Raw genomic sequence first — 16,545 nt, 5'->3', positions numbered from 1 at the left:
AGAATGAGTGACTCTACTTTTGGTATGGACCTTGTAGCCAAAACAGAGATTGTTTGTGTGCAATTATGAACAAAACATGACTCTAAAGCTAAATGCATAGCTGCAGCTCTCAGTGAAAATGCTAACATGTTGATGTTTGGAAGGTATAATGTTCCCCATGTCCACCACCTTAGTTTAGTGTGTTAGCATGCTAGCATTTGCGATTTGGCACTAAACCCAAAGTACAGCTTTTTGCTCATGAACCAAATTATAGGACGAATTGAAATTACAACCTGACGATGGTGCAGGATGAAAAGTTAAGGGATCACCAAAATGATTATGCATCGTTGTAAGAGGGACATCTAAAGGAGAATTGACTGGACTGTGAATAAAGTGCATGACATATTAGCAGTAGATGTACATATAGACTTATAACATTTTATCTACGTGAGAACTAGAACTATAGTGTGTGTGTGTCTAGACATTGTATGATTAAAAGAAAACTGCACTCTCAAACACTTCAGAGATTTACATCATCTGCTGTACTTTTGCTTCTGTTTGTGACTTCCTCCATTTCCCAGAATGAGCTTTGGTAACAGCTGCAAACTTGTTGCGGGAGGGATAGCCCGGTGATACCTTAGGAAGGCCATTAATGCTATATATTTTCAATTTGAGAAAAGGTGGGTGGTGCTCCTTGCACAGAATGCAACATCTTGTAGCTGTATCACGTTGCTGTTGAACATCACTTCAAAATGGCAACCCTAGAAAGAAGGCCTTACTCCTTCAAGTCCAACTCCTTTTGGCTTTTTCGGTAAGGTTGGGTTAGTAAACACTTTGTGTACAGTTTACAGCCTCCTGTCTTAATAGACTGAAGGGAATAACTGCAGCACTCTCCTTGTTTTTCCTCTGAGAGATCATGACGAGTTCAGTGATTTGAGGTCAGACCTTATTCCCATCACATGCTTTCAGTCTTTGACGTATTAGGGGGCCGTTGACAAGCTGACGTCACTCATAGCTGGTTATATCTCAACCCTCCTCCTTTTGATACAGAAACAAAGGTTGTTTTAGTAATTGTCTTGGAAGGACACTGTCCAGTAATTAGGGAGGATGAAGAAGACAATAAGTGCAATGTTTTCGGTCTCTGCTCTCACCACAGGCTCCTGAAGCAGCCATTAGCCCTCAAGGAGTGATTTATTTGTCGTGCTTCAAGGGGCTCGTCGCAGTAGGGCGAATTAGAGCTAATTCTCTTGGCATGGGAACAGGACTTGTTTGGTAAAACCCTGTCGTCGCGTGTGATTATTGCAGTTTTTATGATAGGAATTAGCAGCAGAGTGGCCAAGGGCACCAAGGACATCCAGGTCAAAGTGGCGGTGGCAGATGGCAAGGCCTTTTCAGGACATTTTACTCCAGCATGCATGGCATCCAGATAGCATCTCTCAGGGTGCAAAGGTAGGAGTGCAGCCAGAAAAATGTCATTTAAGCCTTTTCTGTCATGCTGAGGTGGAAAGTGACATTTCAATCAATAATCAAAGTCAGAATTTGGAAAGAGGATCTTTAGGTGATTTATTCACGACCGCGTGGTTTAATGAGCTCAGCCTCTGATGCGGACGTGTTTATTTACATCACTGCAGTTTTGTCAAAATGACACTTTTAAGTACTGAAAATGAATTATACTCAGTTCTGCCACTATTATAAATTAACTAATTATACCAGAAAACTGGAGCGCTGCCCAGCGCGAACACATCCCCACAACAACATTGTGGAGCCTTGTCGGGCGTTGAAGCCTTCATTACGTGTCACTGTGGCTTTGTTCTGCTCTGTGCCTTTTCTCTAATCAGCGAATGATGAGGATGACCTTTTTTAGTCACAGCCTGATGTTAGAGGAGCTCAGGGAAATGAGTTGCCAGAGTACGGTGGCTCACAGACAATGTCAGCTACATTCATTCTACGCCATGTTTATTTTTTGCATTGCATTTTATTATTCTTGTAAAATAAATTGAAAACAAGAAACTTTGTAAAGAGTGTGGGATGAGGTAATAGGTCTCTGTGTGATAAATTACATCATATATTGTGCATCATCATGGTTGTCAAAGCTAGTAATACAGAGTGAGAACTATGTTTTGTTCAATATGTGACCTGTTATCTAAGAAAGCCCTTCGACCGCCACCAGAGACACAGTAGTCGTGTTCCTACTACTCTTCTTTTCTTGTGCTGTTTTCTTTGTGTAGTGAAAACGTAATCTTATAATAGAAAGCCAAGTTGTTGAGGGCATTAACATTGAATGTTTTGTTAGCTCGCCTGTTTCTCCTAACTCCCATCTGTGTTGTAAAGCTGCCTTCAAATTGATGTCATGAGGTCATATTTTCGACATGGGAAGTCAAGTGCACTGTGTGTTTGGCATTCAAGTCAGTAAAGTCTTATGAACGCTGTTGCCAGGCGACCAACAACAAAAAAAATGGACATTGTCTTGTTCCTTTTTCAAAAATAATGAATGGTAAAACTTTTCATTCACTTCCTGTAAACACAGTGAACACAATCCTACTCGAAGAGAGACCATAAGGCGCCTTTCCCTTCACACATTCATTCAGGATCTTGCACTTTGATGTGAAAAGGAAAATGAATACTGAATGAAACTTCTTGGAAAATGAAACAGAACTCTTTAGAGACTGTATTTTAGTGTTTTAATTCTGTTTGAAACACTGGAACCCCTTGAACGGACGGTGTGAGAGAATTAAAGTGGAGGGTAGAGCCAGCAGTCAAATCTGTTGGGCGTAGTTATTTGAAAACAGCACCGGTGGTTTTAGGGACTTCAATATTACATTTAACATTGTTTTATTGAAGGTTCTGTAATTATAATATAGTGATTCCATCATCTACACATAATGGAAACTTTGTTCGGAGAAAGTATTAGTAAAATCTTGACAGTTGTGTAATTAAAAAAACTTGCATTAAACTTTGCTAATTTAATCATGAAGTATCACTAATGAGAATGCCCTCAACCCAAGTATAGCGGAGGGAAATTAACTGCTGACAGGATCTCTGCTGGTGTCGTTAATACGGCGGCACTGCATTACACTGTAACTGTACCTGGATGTAGCGTGCACACAAGTTATTTTGACTGGTGTCACAGAGATGTCAAAAGACACTCTCTAATTAGAACTCATGATTTTCCTTTGCACATTGCGATACCTTGGTGTTTTTTTCTAAGCTTTTTCTGGCAGATAATGAGGGAGAGATACTTTTTTCTTGTGTCACCATTAATTTATTTAAAAAAATATATAAAAATAAAGATAATTTAGATGCAGCAGCATCAGCTCCTTTAGAGAAGAATCTGTCAAACTACACAGTGAGAATGACCTAATTGCATACAGTCTGTTTGCTTCAGAGATACGCTAAATTTGGCAGACTTGCTGTTGTCATCAAGGGGGTCGAGCTTAAAGGTTTTCATTGAGGCGGATGTGAAAACTTGCAGATGTTGCACACATCTGGACCCACTGAATCCCCTAGAGCACAAAACTGTGGGTCTCTGGGTTGAGATTGAAGTCAGTGCAGTACAGTAAAGCACTCGAGGGTGGAACTTGAGTCCCCTCCACTGCATTATCAGTGAGACAGTGATTAGGTCAGCTAGTGGAGGCAGAAGTGGTCAAATATTTTACTTGTGTAGCAGCTCAGTGAGACAGATAAAAGACTCAAATGCACAGCTCGGGCAAACAGGGAGAGTGAGGGCTACCGTGTCCATGGTCAAAAGCAAGGGTCGGTAACAAGCAGCAGGCAGGCAGAAAGTCCAAAAAGGTAGGCAAAGAGACAAAACAAGACAGGCAGGGACAAGAAGGCTGGAAGGCTAAGACTGAGTTAAACAACAGACTGGTCTGGTGAAGAAGTGAGAGAAAGGGGCAGGTTTATATACTGAGGGGTTGATGTGCGGTCAGCTGGGTGTGGCAGTCAGGTGATGAGGAGAGGTGAGAAATGCTCTGCAGGGCAGGAATGAAATAACTGGCTCTGGAATGAGGAGAATTAGTAGCTGGCAGTTAAATGACAGAGGTTAAAGGGGCATAATCAATATTGTTGTATTAACGATGGATCAAATGACTACGTCTATGAGAAAAATGCCGATCATTCCGACAAAGCCACAGAGACTTAACACCTGACTTGCAGCTCCCCTCAACTCTTTGGAGCATTTAAATATTTCAGCGCGTTGTTTTCGGTTTTACGGCCCACAACCTTTTGATTTCACCTGCAGCAGCAAACAGCAGGCAGACACAGTTAGCGACTAGCTGGTGAACATAGTGGAGCATTTAGCAGCTAAAGAGCCAGGTATTTCCCTCAGGAGTTGGTGGAGACTGAAAGCAGAGCAAAAGGAGAGAGAATATTGAACGTACATTCATCAGGTGGCCACAGACACGACTCGAATGCTAATGCTGCAGACTGCATGCTAACAAGTTGGCCATATGTATTTTAATCATAATATTTCAGTTTTGTGTTCACAGCTTTTTCCACTGCTGCCAAGTGGCCAAAAAGTCAGTTTGTTAACAACAATATTTTCTATATAGAAGTCACATACAGTATAAAATAATCAAATTTAGGTTCACTGCAATTAACTGTGCTCCACTGTTAAACATAACATTGTAAGAAACACTTCACACACGTAAAACACAACCTTTAATAACACCTTTTGTCTCAGAATCTAATTTGCAAAACAACAACAACAAGTTAAAGTAGAAAGAACAAATTAAGGTTTTTCTGTAAAGTACAAATACCTTGAATACAGTTCTTCTTCCTCCACTGGTGAAGTCAATGGTAATGCATGGCTTAAAATACTGTTTATTATTTATTTATGACATATTGTAAAAGTGGCAAATCCAGCGATGCTCATGCATGTTGTTATCGCATAGCAGAGTTGGTAAGACATGGGTGGGATCCAATTTCCTGTATTACCCTCCAGCAGAAGTTATTCATAGACTGTGCATATAACAGGCACACCATGTGGGTGTTGAGCATATACTTGGTGTTATCTTCAGCTATGCTTCGTTTGTTCTGTCAGCCTCTTTTCTCAGCTGAAGGTATAACATGGGATGAGTCTGGTCTCTCACCACGGCTATGTCAGTGTTATCAGAGTGCACAGGGTCATCCAGGGGGCTCTCTCCCTCTCTCCCTCTCTCTCCCTCTCTCTCAGTCACTGCTGGACTATTAGGTAATGTAACATGTCATTTCGCTGCACATCTAATTCGGGAATCATTTCCTGTTAATGTGACGTAACTGTGATCCCCTGCAGTCATCTCAGTTGCTTTGTCACGGAACACAATCACCCCTCAATGCCTCTTCCCCTGGGTTTTTTTTTTTTTTTTACTCCCCTCTGATCAGTCACACAGCTCATCTGATGTCCCACTTTTACATCAAGCATGCAGAGCAGTGGGTATTGAAGTGCACTCATGGGACCTTTTTGCTTAAATCTGTGTGGTTCATTTGAGTCACAGGGTAGAACTGAAGGCATAAACAAAAGGCAGAGAATTTTCTTTGCACTACATTATGCTGCTAGAAATAATCCAGCCGCCATGTGGCAGTTTATCAGATCCTGTTTGCATGCAACGCTAAGATCATACCTTGATTTCTTTACATATTTTCTCACAACAGTATCCCCCCGTGTGAATGAAAAACGGTGTGACAGCGAAGCAGAAAATCTTCACAGACATATTATCCGTGTGAGATTAGATATCACTGAGCAGTAAAGGGAAAATGTGCCAACACAGTGCCAGCAGAGAGCTATATGATTACAATTTATTACCACTCATTTTTTGTGCGGACACCTGCAATTACATTGTCTCGTAATGACGCTCTCTGTGGCCCCGTGCAGTTACATTGGAAGGGTACATGACATATATTGACAGGAGCAGGCTTCCGCGATTATAGTTATTACAATATCTGTCAATGTCGGTAACATTGGAACATTTAATTGAATTTAAACTGTGCAGCTCCCCTGTTTGATGCTGAGCTTATGAAATTTAAAATGACCCTGATTCGAGTTAGAGAGATTATATCAGGAAATGTGCAGGCATCACTTCTGATCAGCGAGATGAAAGCACAGCCAAAAATGTCTGCAGTATCAATCTTTGAAGTCAAGTTCGTAACGCCTAGTCAAAGTCCTTGATGTGGATAAAGAAAATGGTGCTAATGAGCATGTGAACGAAAATAACGGCAGCGAGAAAAAGAATATCTTTCCTGGATGGCCCTTGACCTGCGTCTAATGAGAAAGAAATGCTCATAAACCTCCTAGACAGATGCCCTTGCTGCTTGGAAGTATACCAGCTCATTACAAGCTATTCAGAAACAGCGTTTTTAGATATTCAGGCATAGGGGGGGAAACTGACCCATTCACCTTGATCGAAAATATTAATGTGGCATACTTACCAGAATATCAGCTCTTTAAAACCCATATGGTGGATTTCTTTTCCAGATGAAAATAGTTGATGTGGCTGTAACTGATATTTTTTCCATTAACAGTGTTAAAACACTCTTAGTGATGAATCTTCCAAGAATTATCACCTGAAGCTGCAGCTCCCCTCAGCTTTACACAGCTTTATAGTGAGTTTCAGCTCATTGTTTAGGTGTCTGGTCCGTAAATTTACTATTTTGGTTCACTCTCGCTGCTCTCATAGTGTCAAATGGAAACTGTTTTCTGTGAAAAAGCTCTAAAAAACCCACTGTACACTACTTGTTCAGCACCAAACAGCTGACAGACAAAGAGCCAGATGTTTCCTTCAGGAGTTGGTTGAGACCACAGTAGAGACCTAAAACAGAGCTACAGGAGAGTTAATATTGGACTTCACCTGTTCGCCAGGTGGCCAAGTACTAACGAATGGAAAGCTAATGTTGCTCCTTAACTACTGTGTTTATAAATATGTAGTCTGGCTCACAGGATGTAGGCTGTTAATTTTAATTCTCAAAAAGTATTTTTGCATCACGTGACAGACGCAGAAGTTGTAATTACACAGTTTGGCCACTGGGGCTGAGCAGGTGCGCTGGTGGGTGTGGGGATCAGGTGACTGGAACAGGAAGCAACAAACTGGTTAGACAGGATGTGGACTGACTGGCAGGCAAAACAGACCAGAACAAAATGTGCAAAAATGAAGAGCTGGCAGACATGACAGTTATAGTTAAGACTGTGTCTAATTTGATATACCATGACCATCTTTACATGAGACTCTTGAGTGGAGTGCTGTGATTAATGGCTGATTAGCACCATCCTGACGACTCGCCCCATTGCCAGGTCTCATCTGCCAATACAACTCTCCCCGGAGCAGTTCTCGCGAGTCGTAAACGGTCTCGATGGGAACTGAACCTGCAATTTCAAGCAGATCAATGTAATCCTCAGTGCTTTATTACGGAGCGTTTGAAATAGAAACAGGCATTGGATTTCTGTGAGGCGTGCTCATTGTTTCCATATGTATTGTAAAGGTGAAATGCAATAAATGGTATACAGTCTTAGTGTGTTTCACATTTCCTCTTTATGCCCTTGTACAGTATTCACACAGAGCTTGAGATTACTTCTTTTCTTGTCTCCCACAGGTCTGCAAACAGTAAAAGCTCCTCTGTCTGCTTTATTGAGTTAGTCTATATTCCCAGAATTCAATAACAGTGTGTGTGTGTGTGTGTGTGTGAGTGTGTGTGTGTGTGTGTGTGTGAGTGTGTGTCATGCCTCTAAGCACAGTTTGTGTTCTTCACTGTGTACTGCGTGGAGAAACTGATTAGTCCGTTTATATTTACTTACCGCTTGTTATGATGATACTTGAACCAACAATTATTTTCCAATGAATCTGTCAGTGTCCCAGAGCCCAAGGTCACGCCTCCAAATGACTTGTTTTGTCTGACCAACAGTTTAAAAGAAAGATATTAAATTTACAATGATATAAAACAGAGGAAAGTAGAAAATCCCCGTATTTGAGACAATTAATTGTCTAAATTGTTGTTGTTTAATCGACTAGTTTGTGATCCAGTAGAGGAAAACAAGTCGTGTATAGTTGTTTATCCCATTTTTCCTGCATGCGCATGCTGCACAAGCATGTGTGGCCGATGCAGAACACATGTACAGTAATCTAGAGAGCGTGTATGTGCCTGTTCTGTATTGATCAATCCGTGCTGGGCAGCCAGGTGTGGTTGGAGCTGTGGAAGGTCTTAAAAAAAAGATGGCGTTGTTTGGTGGGCTGACATGAATCTAAACCAGCAGCCTAGCTGTCAGTCAAATGCTGTGTGGGCGTTCTAACAGCTAAAGAGACATATATCTGAATACTAATGTTGCTTTTCGTCCACCATATCAACTTTATATGGAGATAATATGTCTACATGGTGTTTGCTATACCAGGTGGCCAAAAACATACGTTAATGCATGTTTAAAGAGTTAAAACGTACTCATCATGTGTACACTTTCTCTGTTTTGGACTGTTCTTCTGACAAAACAAGCAATTTGAAGAAATCCCCGTGTGTCTGAGAACTGTGATGGGAATCTGGCCTTTTCACGATTTTCTGACATTTTAGAGACTAAATGATTTGATTGATGAATAAAGTACTCCGATATATTTTGAGGTGAAATTAGAAGCCATGGAAACAACTCCACTGTAAAACTGCATCAATCATCTCTCTCTGTGTGGTCACAGGTCTCTGGACACACAAGCTGAATAAAACATGTTATTGACCTAACAGTTCAAGTCCAGTGATTGAGTACCAAATCACTTCCCTCTCCTTCCATTATGTGTCTCTATTTGGCCCGCCAGTTTCAGAGGGCAAGAAACTAATCAGCCAAGCAAGTGGACTCATTCAGCTCAGGCTAATTATGGGAGGAGAGCTCAGTAGACCCCAGAGTCACAGCCTCTAACTTAAGGCTTACGCTTTAGTGTAAAATCTTTGTAATGCTCGCCGGTGGCTACTACTCTTACCAGGAAGTGTTACCTTTGAACAAATGAGTGCCTGACTTATTCCCTCTCTCCTTCATTCTTATGCATAGAGTTAAGCTAATGCAAACGATCCACGGATGGGATTGCTATTCTATCTTTCTTGCCCCAGCTGGCCTTGACTGTGTCTATTTCCATTATCCCACCCATCGATTCGCTCCAGCGTCTTTCTCGTGGCTGTGCTGTTAATGTAATTGAATGGGGCATTTTTTTTTCCCCCTCCGTCCCCTTGGCATGAGTACCCACACACATGCCACTCACGCACGATGTGTCTCCCTCTCTCTGTCCAGATGTTGCCAGGGCTATCGAGCTGCTGGAGAAGCTGCAGGAGTCGGGTGACGTCCCCGGTCACAAGCTCCAGTCTCTGAAGAAGGTCCTCCAGAGTGAGTTCTGCACAGCCATCAGAGAGGTGAGTCACTGTCAAGGGTGGGAACCCGCAAGTCCGTGAACACCAACATCGCTCATGTCTTTTCATTGTTTTTCTTCTGTGAGACTCTTTTTATTTATTTATTTATTTATTTATTTTGATGACCTTTCTCGGGCTTGTACTCCTTGCTATGGTGTTTTCGCAGTGCTCTCTTCCAATCAATCACTGCGCTCGGTGCCGGGATGTTTTTTCCTTGGAGTTGTTGTTGATGAAATTGTTGCTCTTTCACCTGTTCAGTCGCGGTTGCTGTGTTGTCCGTCTCATTGATACTTTTATTCTGTTTATTCCAAACAAACCAGAAAAGTAGAATGCATCACTTTCTGTGAAGAAATGATAGAACATGGAAGGGAAATACTTGACAGGTTATTGTCTAGTAAGCATGGCTTAGTTTGAACTTAGTATGGGAGTTACACTGTACCCTTTCTGTTACTCCCATCTTTCCTCTCATCTCTGTGTTTACAATGTGAAGTAGATTCATGAAGTCCCTGGACAACTTTTCACTCAAGTTGAAACATTTTCAACTTTTATGCCAAGAAAGAAAGAAGTTTCTGAGAAGCTCTTGGTGATGTTGCTTATTATTTGTGGCCATATTTACTGTACGTCAGGGACAGCATTGGGAAAAAAAACATCAATGTGTCAGCTAAATAATGAGACGATATGAAAAAGAGAAAATCATCAGCTGACACGTGTTAGCATACGTTTTCTTTCTGTTAGATTACTTAGTATGTCTCCCCTATTACCAGAATGCTGCACAGGATGAAAACGTCACTCTCTGCTATACTTTCTGTAATAACTTGTGATTAGCTGGTGCAACTAGCTATGCTAAAAGCTGTTCCATGATGTGGCTATACTGTACGTGAAAGATAACACTTGCTGATTTTGTTGTCATTGGTGCCAAAATGTGCTCCCACATCGCTACTGATGCTTTCATCCTCAACAAAACAGTGAGTTGGGAGGAATTACAGTTATAAAAACCAAATCTGAGAGTGTACCTTTAAGTCACAGTTGTGTTACATCAATCAAAACTGACTGCGGCATAATGAAACCATCTGAGATTATTGCTCTGCCTTATTACTGCTGGAGCTGAACAGCAAAACTCAGAGGCACAGTGAATTTCAGACTGCATGAAAACATTATGAGCATTTCATAAACTCGGAACATTTGATAAACTCATTACACTGAATTTTAATTAAGCAAATCGCTTTTAGAGATTGGCTTTAATCACATTTTACACAGACAGAATAAAATGTGAGTCATAAATAGGAGTTCTTGATTTTCTCCTCTTGTTAAAAAGCTTTCATTCACATGCACGCAAACCACCACCCACTGATCCATCATCTTAACACCATTCATCAGAAGGACGGGGTACAAAGCAAACAAGAGCACTCACTCTACATGACACCGCTACACAGGCTGATAACCACAAATCTTGTATATTTATTTGTGTCCTGTCTGTGATGTACTGAAGAATCACCCACTGACATGTGTTTGTTAAGCAAACAGGAGTTTGAAGAGCACTGAAACAGATGACAGATGCCACAATGGCACCCGTGTTGCAAGTTAATTGTAAACAAAGTGAACATGTAAATTGTCCTGGAATGAAAGCAGTCAATTAGCAGACTTGATCAGTATGTCGGGGAGAAGCTCAGCATATTTTCCAGAGGCAATTGTGTTGTAAATTAAAGGGACATTAAATATTATTTTACTGCTTCAGAGCACAAAATAACCACAATATGTTTTGGAATATCTGACTCAAGGGCTTCTAGATATTCTAAGCCATAAAGGTTTATATTCCCTATGCAATAATGTATGTAATAATGTCATATTTTAAAACATCTGATGGGTTTTGGGTTTTGATAGGGTTCATGTCCTGCATCCCGCGTTTTCTGAGGTTAAGCTACTGAAACACCTAAAGGTTTTGGTTAATAACTGAAAAGATCCAGGCATTCTTGTGTTTCAAGCCAGAGTTTTTAATATTTATATTTAACCAAGACCACAATCTTTTGAATAGCCTAAATATAGCCATCAAAATGTTGAGAGGACAACAAATTAGCAGATTTTTGCAGATCTGTTCAGTATACACATACATATTATACTTAGTTATTTTGATTAAAAGAAAAGCGTAATCTCTGGGCTGCATTACATTTTCTACAAACTGCTCTTGCTGATGCAAATTAGTTCGTATGAACACAAAGGAGACAACGGGGCTCCAAAGAGGCCAAATCTGTTGGTGCATCAGTTCCAAAAACTATTTAAGGAAGGTTTTTGGAAAATCATCAGCCTGAGACAGCCTGTGTCAAATGAGCTGTATCACCAAAATAGAGCTGCAGCTAGAATTTGAAACTAACCAACAAGGATCTGACTGTCATATACACTACAATACAGTGGTGAGCTGACAGATAGTGCTTTTTAACAAGACACCTGATGTAATACCCCTTTGTAGCTGTGGAGCTGTGGTAATGTGCTTACTTATTTAGTCAAGCCGTGCTGGGAAGTAATTATGTACATTTACTGTTAAGCACTGTACTTAAATGTAATTTTGAGATGCTTGTACTTTACTTGATACTACTCCCACTTGTTACTTAACAGATTATATTTTTACTTAAAAAAACTTGATGAATACATAAATTACCTAATAGACTTATATCTCTATAGTCTTAACAGCATATTTCTTATAGAAAGTCATTATAAGCTTTCAGCTTAATAACAGTGGGAGTTCATTAATTTTTCAGCTAGTGTCTCATTATAATAAAGAAAAGTTCACAAACACTGGCAGTGACACCAATTAGGAGAAATGGCCTCGGACAGAGCATTACGTGAAAACCCCTGACATCATGCAAAGTGGCAGAAAGGAAGAAAGCGCTAGTCTTCTCCTTTCACAGGGTCCAGCTCTGCGCTGGCCTGCTCGGAGAAGCCTGGCACATCCTGACACCAACTGGCAACCGGCTGACTGATCTCAGTGCCAGTCACTGGAGTGCAATGACAATGATTCTCAAAAAACCTCTTAAAAGGGCCGCAGCAGCAGCAGCAGCAGCAGCAGTAGCAGATACCCTTTTCCAAGAGGCAAAGATGCAGACCACTTCACCCACAAAGAGCTGGCTAAACACAGTCTCCAGGGAAACCATCAGAGATGCTCTGGGATTAGTGGGCTGCAGAGAGGCTGACTGTGGTTTATAGTCGATTACAGGTTTGCGAGAGCCGATGATACAACAGCTTCTCTGTGGTGCTGAGGCAGCTGGAGGACAGGTTGTAAGTGCTGGCTACTGCATACTGTAGATTATTATTGTTATTACGCAGAGCATTAAAGGAGTTGTTGAGGTGGAATATCAGTTTTCAACAGCTGTGTCCTCTGATGCACCGTTTGTATCGGAAACAATTACAAGAGACTTGCAGTGGAGGCGAATCTCAGTGGGGAAGCTGCAGTTAGGCTGGATTTAATGGCCTGATATGAAAGAAAGACTTTTTTGAATGTGTTTGTTTGTGACAAGAGAGAGCATTCACAACCGCAGGGTTCACCCCATGATCTGTTCTTCTTCAACACATGACAGAAATGTTTTCAACATCACTTTGAAGAATCACAGTGGGGTGTTAGTCAATTCACTGCAATTTGCGTACATAATGTAAAGTATTCTTTACATTACTGCCAACCATTTGTCAAAATGTTGTGTTCTTTGCAGGTAGCCATTGATTACCATTCATTTACCATTCAGAGACTTGAGATACTGGTAATCCTCTCCCAAGAACACTTAAGTGTATATTATTATTATTATTATTATTATTATTATACACATAGTTATCAGATTGGTGAGCTCTTGTGTGTTTCCATGTTGTCAAGTGAGCGTCAAGTTATGGGACTTGAACATCTGAACTGTCCAACATCAACATTTTGTTGTGTCTGTCAAATGCACTTCATCATTTTCAGTACTTGAAGGCACCACCCTGAAAGAAAGAAATCAGCACATAAACAACATAAATAACATAATATAGCTAAAAGCCTGGAAGAGGAAAATGCATCCATCAGTATAAAAAAGTTCTACATGCTTTGTAGCAAACTACGAACCTTCACTCCTTGCTACATAATCATATTCTAATTTATCTTTACTTACCCACTTCTCTGTCCTGTGTGTCACCCGCCACTCTCAAGTTAAAAGAGCCATAAAAACACAGGTTAAACTGTAGGTCCAGCCCTCTTGTTGTTCATTTTGATCACACACACCTCTGTGACATTTCATTATAACAGATGACCTTTCTCTCCAGGCCTTGTGTAATCTGTGATATGATTCCTTCTTCCACACACGTAGCTCATTTCACAGTCTGGTGGGCCGATGCAAAGCCTGACAAGACGGACATACTAATCTTGTCTATAGAGTTAAAAAACCCTACTGTTAAACCCACCTTTAAATCTGATCCTGTACTCTGCGTCAATAGAATTTACCGAACATGAATCAGCCTTGTTAAGGATGACAGGCCGCCTGTCAATATGAAGAATGGACGGCAGGGAAAAGAGTCTGTTCAGCAGTGTTGGGCTAAATGACAGAGAGACAGAGTTTGATGAGCCGGTTGTCTTTCTTTGCCATCATGGTGGAGGGGGAGGCGGGGGTCTTGGGTCTGTGCGTTAGTCTCACTGCATCAGCCTGAATGAGTTGTCAGGGTCAATCAGCCTTGCAAATGGGAAAGGAAGGACACAAGACAAAATGACTGGAAGAGCTAACCAGCTGGAAATGATGAAGAGTGGGAATTCACAATATATTGGGTTGGAGTCCCACTTGACGAACACAGGAAGTGCAAAAAGCAGGCCAGAGCGACGGCATCTTTCAGCAGCTTCAACGCTGCAGTTGATTTTCCACTTCAGCAGAGATTTTCAATCAACGTAATTGACTGTGTTTTTATAAAAGCAAAAGCATGCGAGGGCGGAGGATTTGTGTCGATGCCATCACGACGCCTCTGCCTCCCACATCACATTAAAGTAAAGGTTGAAAGGTACATTTAGTCAGTTCAGTATTCTCCCTCTGTGTCATGGCTAGCACTGCTGAGGGGGAAAGTGTATTGTTAAGTCCTGTGCTGGTTTTCATCCTTTTACAACAACATCACCCCCCCCCCCTTCCCCCCATCCTCTCCATCTCTCTGACTCAGTAGAGGAAGCAGGACGCCATGGTTACAAGCAGTGTTGTCACACCAGCTTGCCCTGCAGGCATCTCTCTCTATTCTCTGGCTCTGTGGCGTCCTCCTTGTAAGTGCTAGCACTGGTATCCTACCAGGAATAGCGTGCGTTTGTGTATGTGTTTCACCGTAATCCACTGTGGTGTACCGGGCAAGAAGGAGACATGTTAGGAGAGCGCGGACTGGAGGTGTCGGTGATTAGGGATGGATAGCGAAGATGTCCGGCTGAAGGAAAAGCAGAAGGGGAATTGAAAAGATGCCTGCAGGACAACTGGCCTTTTTAGAGCAAAGTGCAGTCGCAACAAGAGCAGACTGACATTCAAACACACACAGCTATTTGTTCCATGTCATGACTCTGTTATTCAGTGCACTGCAGGTTAAATACGTAGAGAGGTATACATGCACATCTCGTTTTGCCTCCTTTAGAGCAACATAATGCATTTCTCAGTTAAATATAATTTCTTATATAGGAGAATTAACACCCGACCCTGCCGTTCCTCTAATTACTACCTGTTTTGGCATCTTTTAGCTCATTGTTTTGGTTTTCTGGCTTGCCACTTTACTGTTTTGGTTCAGTCTCACCACTCTCATCGGTGTCCTTTCCAGACCCATCTGTGTTAAGTTAGCGACTAGCTGCTGAACATAGTGGAGCAATTAGCAGCTAAAGAGCCAAATAATATCCCCAAAGGAGTAGCTGGAGACAAAAAGAGGTTCAATAAAGAGGTAATATTGGATTTAGATTCCAAGCCAGGCGAAACACGACATCAAGTCAATGCTAATGTTGCTCCATGTCTGCTGGAGGGGTAAATACAGTAGGTGACCGCTTGCTAACATATTAGCAGTGTTTCAGATTGTTTTGCTGCACCAATGTGCCTGAAAAATACATGCAAAGCTGTTATATGGTAATATAGTCAAATAGGACTTAAAGGAGAGGCGCAACCTGATGTCTTTTTATTTTTTAACTATGCTTAGCCACTGACTGTATAAAATATGGAGCAGAATCATATATTCCATCTCATAACTGAGGAAAGAATACAAAAACATATTAGGGTATCTGCCAGTGAGAAGGCTTTGATTGCCCTCACGATGGATATTAATTAAACCTTCTACTGCAAAATAAGTTTCTCTGCTCCCGGTGAGAGAACTAAGAACACTCTCACCGCTGTGCCACTGCTCCCTCTCACACACTAGATGCCAAATATTGCACGAGTATTGCAGCTCTATCTGTAACACTCCTGTGTTTGAAAAGAGCCATTACTAAACGTTTACATAACAGAGTCCAGTGTTTGAAAGCCCAAAAGCCATTACTTAAACAGATCGATGAAGCCAGCGATGTTACAGAACAGTGACGAGAATGAGAGACAGTTGCAGGTAGAATAAATAGGTGTAATTAGCAGTTGCAGTAGTGTTTAGAAAAAGGATAACTGAGGGGGAAAAGGGAAGCCACTCTGCAGGCAGACAGAGGCAAGAAAACCTTTCATGGCATTTATAAAGCTGTGCTCAGCCTCAAAATGTGCAAAGGTGGAAGAAGTCCTCGGGAAAAGGTGTCATTTGGGAGTTGAGTGTGTGTGTGTGTGTGTGTGTGTGTGTGTGTGTGGACTGCAGGTTACTTTTTCCCCGAATGCATCAGCGCTATAAATCTACAAAAATGTTGTGTTGCAGTCTGAAATGTAGAGCTGCACTCTGCAAAGCCGCTCATTTGGTCTTTGAGATTCATGAGCAAACAAGACAACAGAAGCTCAGGGATATTTTTTTCCCTCCTTCTCTGAGATCTCTACATACAAATATCTCAGGGTTCGCATCCTATAAGTATACATCCTTTTGATGACGCAGAGAAGCGAGGCCCTTTGTGATGTTGTACTGTGGCGCGTCAAAGCTATAGGCGTGTTCGCTTCCAGGCAGGCTGCCATGCTTTGATGAGAGACATCATCTACTGAGTGGAAACAGATGATTAAAATTCATTTCTGAGCCTCAACATCTAATATGTCGTAGAGTTGGTTAGTTTTGAGTTTAGAAAATGTAGCAAGTAGATGTGTT

This window comes from Enoplosus armatus, chromosome 22, assembly GCF_043641665.1.
Source record: "Enoplosus armatus isolate fEnoArm2 chromosome 22, fEnoArm2.hap1, whole genome shotgun sequence".
Lineage (NCBI taxonomy): Eukaryota > Metazoa > Chordata > Actinopteri > Centrarchiformes > Enoplosidae > Enoplosus > Enoplosus armatus.
Note: the sequence above shows the minus strand (reverse complement) of the source record.